Source organism: Anopheles coustani (assembly GCF_943734705.1).
Source record: "Anopheles coustani chromosome X unlocalized genomic scaffold, idAnoCousDA_361_x.2 X_unloc_31, whole genome shotgun sequence".
In the NCBI taxonomy this organism is placed as follows: domain Eukaryota; kingdom Metazoa; phylum Arthropoda; class Insecta; order Diptera; family Culicidae; genus Anopheles; species Anopheles coustani.
Genome location: NW_026525139.1, coordinates 21,507 through 27,500, shown reverse-complemented (window position 1 = coordinate 27,500; position 5,994 = coordinate 21,507). Strand labels below are relative to the sequence as shown.

Here is a 5,994-nt window from a genome sequence, read left to right as displayed (position 1 = left end):
CGTAGGATTGTTCACCCTTTCAAGGGAACGTGAGCTGGGTTTAGACCGTCGTGAGACAGGTTAGTTTTACCCTACTGGTGTGCAAGTACTATCTCAATGGAATTCCTGTGCAGTACGAGAGGAACCACAGGTACGGACCAATGGCTCAATACTAGTCCGAGCGGACTTTGGTATGACGCTACGTCCGTCGGATTATGCCTGAACGCCTCTAAGGTCGTAACCGAACCAGGCTGGTAGTATATGTATAGGAGTCGTTAGCTAGATGGCTAATAACATCACGAGACCGGATTGAGTCTTCTATAGACTCTTTCCATTTATTGGAAACCCTCAAACTGAGCCTATCGCGAGTGCGCTCGCCGAAGTACCTGAAGTGGGAAAAGGCGTTGTGCTTGCCGATCTTCCAAGAATAGTTTCGACTCCTAAGACCACCCGAAAACGACGGGTTTGCAGGCTGGGCGCTACGCATTGAAGAGAGATGTACATTTCGATCCTTTCAGGCGACCCATGCTTGGTGGTTGTGTGCGGTGTGCTCCCCCCGGGGGGCACATGCGGCATACCGTGTGTGGACTAGTTGGACCCACCCTTGCGGTGGACCGACCGGTCAGTGGTGTTTGCGGGTTAACACATGCGAGCGTTGCGGCCCAGAGGCCTTACCGCCTTTCACTGCGGGTTCGTCAAGAACTTGGAGATGGTCGCAACGCATCGGGTCCTCCCGGGGTACTTGGTGTTTGGATGCTGGCTTGGTGATTAAACACTTGATATTCCATCTTCGGATGAATTTCGGGTGTCACCTGTTGCCTAAGACCACTTGCATGTTTAGCTCGCCGTGGGGTAGCAAGCGTTGTGATCTAATGGCCTTACCGGGCAAACACTTTCGGTTCGTCAAGGACTTGGAGTGCCGGGACGGGTTGGCGGATCCATCACTCTGAGTATGCCGGGTTGATACTTGGGGTTGGTTTGGTTTTGGTGACCCAATACTAGATGTACCATCTCGGTGGTATGTCAGTATCACCTATACTCCAGACCACTTGCATGGTTAGCAAGCGTTGTGATCTAATGGCCCAACCGGGCAAACACTTTGGGTTCGCAAGGACTTAGAGTGCCGGGACGGGTTGGCGGATCCAACACTCTGGGTACCTCCGGGTACTTGGGGTTGGTTGAGGACTTGGTGAACAAACACTTGATGAACACTCTTCGGATGTACTTCGGGTGTCACCTGTTGTCCGAGGCCACTTGCATGGTCGCAAGCGTTGTGATACAATGGCCCTACCGGGCAAACACTTTGGGTTCGCAAGGACTTGGAGTGCCGGGACGGGTTGGCGGATCCAACACTCTGGGTACCTCCGGGTACTTGGGGTTGGTTGAGGACTTGGTGAACAAACACTTGTTGTACACTCTCCGGATGTACTTCGGGTGTCACCTGTTGTCCGAGGCCACTTGCATGGTAGCAAGCGTTGTGATACAATGGCCCTACCGGGCAAACACTTTGGGTTCGCAAGGACTTGGAGTGCCGGGACGGGTTGGCGGATCCAACACTCTGGGTACCTCCGGGTACTTGGGGTTGGTTGAGGACTTGGTGAACAAACACTTGATATACACTCTTCGGATGTACTTCGGGTATCGCCTGTTGTCCGAGACCACTTGCATGGTTAGCAAGCGTTGTGGTCTAATGGCCCTACCGGGCAAACACTTTGGGTTCGCGAGGACTTAGAGTGCTGGTAGTGGTTGGCGGACCCAACACTCTGGGTACCTCCGGGTACTTGGGGTTGGTTGAGGACTTGGTGAACAAACACTTGTTGTACACTCTCCGGATGTACTTCGGGTGTCACCTGTTGTCCGAGACCACTTGCATGGTTAGCAAGCGTTGTGGTCTAATGGCCCTACCGGGCAAACACTTTATGTTCGCGAGGACTTGGAGTGCTGGTAGTGGTTGGCGGACCCAACACTCTGGGTACCTCCGGGTACTTGGGGTTGGTTGAGAACTTGGTGAAGATACCCCTGTCACCTTGTTCGAGGCCACTTGCATGGTCGCAAGCGTTGTGATACAATGGCCCTACCGGGCAAACACTTTGGGTTCGCAAGGACTTGGAGTGCCGGGACGGGTTGGCGGATCCAACACTCTGGGTACCTCCGGGTACTTGGGGTTGGTTGAGGACTTGGTGAGCAAACACTTGATATACGTTCTTCGGATGTACTTCGGGTGTCACCTGTTGTCCGAGGCCACTTGCATGGTCAACGGTTGAGGTGGTGATGGCGGGTCGGTGCTGTAGGGTGCCGGCCTGTTGGCTGCCTTGGCCGGGTTGGTTGGTTAACACTTGATTGGGCTTGCACCCGAGGGTAATGGCACTTGAAGGTGGGTACTGGCCGGCTGACCTGGTGTGATGGTTGGTTGGTGAACACTTGGCGGTACTTGCACTTGGCTGTGCTTGGACTTGAAGGTGGGATCCGGCTGGCCTAGGCCATTGGTGGTTGGTTGGTGGGTTAGCCCTTAGCTGGGCTGGCTGGCTGGCTGGCCATCGGTGGTGTGGTGTGGTGAGGTGTGTGGAGTCGAGCATCGCGCGCCGTTGCCTTCTTCGGAGTGTTGTAGGTACGCAAGTGCTTGCAATGCAAAGAGGTTGGTGATGGAGTGACATTGCCTTCACCATGGAGTTGCGGGTACTTAGGTACTTGCAAGGAGATGGTGGTATGGTGGTGTTGCGTGTGTGGTGTTCGATTAGAAAGATATAATTTCTAAGTCCGGATTAGTGCTGTCAGTGGGGCCGCCGCTAACAGGTCCTGCACGGCCACCGTGGGGCTTGACTTGGCGCTATTCCGGACTTGGGGCGATCACGATGTCCCCGTGCGGGACTTAGAAGATGGAAGAACACAAGTACCCTTATCCCATGACTTGTGAGCGATTGGCATACGTTACCACATGAAGAGAAAAATTGGCTAAGTCCAGGATCCATATTATATGAAGAGAAAATCGGCTAAGTCCAGGATCCATATTACATGAAGAGAAAAATCGGCTAAGTCCCGGATCCATATATATTAACCTAATAATCGGCTAAGTCCAGGATCCATATGATATGAAGAGAAAAATCGGCTAAGTCCAAGATCCATATGATATGAACAGAAAAATCGGCTAAGTCCAGGATCCATATATAATAACCTAATAATCGGCTAAGTCCAGGATCCATATAATATGAAGAGAAAAATCGGCTAAGTCCGAGATTGGGTCTGTCGGAAATACACTTTCAAGTTACCACACAAGCAAGCAAGATGGCCTAATGATGGAACCATATAATATGAAGAGAAAAATCGGCTAAGTCCGAGATTGGGTCTGTCAGAAATACACTTCCAAGTTACCACACAAGCAAGCAAGATGGCCTAATGATGGATCCATATGATATGAAGAGAAAAATCGGCTAAGTCCCAGATTGGGTCTGTCAGAAATACACTTCCAAGTTACCACATGAGCAAGCAAGATGGCCTAGTGATGGATCCATATAATATGCAGAGAAAAATCGGCTAAGTCCCAGATTGGGTCTGTCAGAAATACACTTCCAAGTTACCACATGAGCAAGCAAGTTACCACATGAAGAGAAAGCCGGCAAAGTCTGGGAATGTTACCACATGAACTGGAAAATGGGCAAAAACCTACCTTCACAGGGAACGTGAATAAGTAAGGCTGTAGACATCGGATCGACAAGCCAAAGACTGATATGGAAAGGAAATGAGTAGTACTAGCTTTCCTGAGAGTTGCAGAGCTTAGACTGCATATGAACGGAAGATATTAAGCGTCAAAGTCAGAAAAGTTGCCCGAAGGAACACAAGTTCCAACTTAGAGCATGAATACCGCCTAGACGGTAGGAGGTACGGCCAGGCTGAGGAATAAGAAAATGTTGGCCAACATGTTCCCTAACTATCCCCCGAAGACCGCAAAGCAATCCAACATCAACCAAGAAAGTTATAGCCCGATCAAGGAAACACCTACTTTGCACCGATTTTGCACCAAATACATGTACCAAGCACCTTCGGTTGCATACCTGCAGGGGTTTACCATAGTAGGCCATGGAAGACCGATATACCGAACATAATCACTTTCTATCTCCTCGGGTGTTTGAGATAGCGCTTTGCGGTACAAGAACGAAAGTTAGACTTTATCTTGGTGCATCTTTTTGCCCAAAAACACAAGACCCTATCTACCAAGGCAAGAAAGTTGTGTGGGGACAAAATGTCCAAAAGTGCCCAAAGTGGCACACTTGAACCATATATTCGAGAAAAACACAAGTGTGGGCCCGAGCTAGCAAGTTGAAATGTTCTGACCGTCAGTAGCCCTAGTTGAGGTGCACTTATCATTATATGAGGCCAACGTGCCAGCTAGTCTCTAAAGGGGCGATATGGGTGTTCCAAGGTTTGTACCCAATTGAGGAAAAAACAGGGTAAGGTACGGTGTACCGCGAATAACTCGGGCTATAGATGTCCGATCGATGAGTTTGGCATATGTATGGAAAGGTCTCGACGAGACCTAACTACCCTGAAAGTATGAAGGCAAAGACTTGAATGACCGGGAAGTTATTAAGTGCACAAGTGGTAAAGTTGCACCAAAGTCCATGTTACCCGAAGTGGTACATGAACACCCAATATTCGACCAAAACACAAGTTTAGAGACGAGCTAGCGAGCTACATTGTTCAGACCGTCAGTAGCCCGCATCAAGACACGCATTTCATTATATTGAGCCTAGCCGCTAGCTCGACTCGAAGTCGGTCATATGGTTGGTTGATGGTTTGGACCGACCACGTGGTGTACCAAGGTGATGTACCTTTCATGAATTAAAACTCTGGCTGTATGGCACTGAGCGACAAGCTAAGGTGTGATTTGGAATAGTCTTGAGTGGGACTATTTAGGAAAAATGCGAACAAAAAATCACAAAGTCCTTGGGCGAAGCTATTAGCGAAACATAGAGCAAATTGGTACCAAAAACTATGGAAATGGGACTTGAGTCAAAAATAACCGCAAGTTGGAGAAGAGATAGCAAGCTTGCGTAGAACAATTATATTTGGTGCATGGTATCACCAACAAAAAAGTATATGGGGCCAAGGTGCTGGCTGGCCTCCAAAGTGGAGATATGGGCGATCCAAAGTTTGTACCCAAGTACGAACAAGTATGGAAAAAACAGGGTAAGGTACCAAGTACCATTAATAACTTCGGCTGTAGATGGCCGAGCGAGGCAAACGGCTCACCGTTGGAAAGGTCTTGGGGAGACCTATCTACCCTGAAAGTTTCATGAGGCTGAGTTGAAAGACCACGGAGATATTAGGTGATGATGGTCCAATTCGGGGACCAAGTCGCAGGAAATGGCGCTTGACCAAAATCACCCTTGGAAGGTGAATACCGGCTTACCGGTAAGAGATAGCGACTTGGCGTAGAATATTCATAAGTTGGGCGTGTAAAGACGCAACTTTCATTATATGGGGGCAACCCGGTCAGGGTGCTCCAAGTCGGTCGTTTGGTCGGTTTATGGTTTGGGCCGACCATGTGGTGTACCAAGAAGAGGTACCTTTCATGAATTATAACTCGGTCAGTTTGCCACCGAGCGACAAGTTGCGATGTGATTTGGAATGGTCTTGAGTGGGACTATCAAGCAAAAATACAAATAGAAAATCAGCTTGTCCATGGCCGAAGCTATTAGTGAAACATATAGCAAAATGGGTCCAAAAACGAATGAAATGGGACTTGGACCAAGAATAACGGCAAGTTGGAGAAGAGATAGCAAGTTGACGTAGAACATTTATATTTTGGGCATAGTATGACCAACAAAAAAGTATTTGGGGCCAAGGTGCTGGCTGGCCTCCAAAGTGGAGATATGGGCGATACAAAGTTTGTACCCAAGTACGAACAAGTATGGAAAAAACAGGGTAAGGTACCAAGTACCATTAATAACTTCGGCTGTATATGGCCGAGCGAGGCAAACGGCTCACCGTTGGAAAGGTCTCGGGGAGACCTATCTA

General features: G+C 49.0%; 1 pseudogene; it reads left to right on the top strand.

Moving 5' to 3' along the window:
• Positions 1-521, top strand: part of LOC131270459 (large subunit ribosomal RNA) — a 4,753-nt pseudogene extending 4,232 nt beyond the window's left edge.
• The last annotated feature ends 5,473 nt before the right edge of the window (positions 522-5,994 follow it).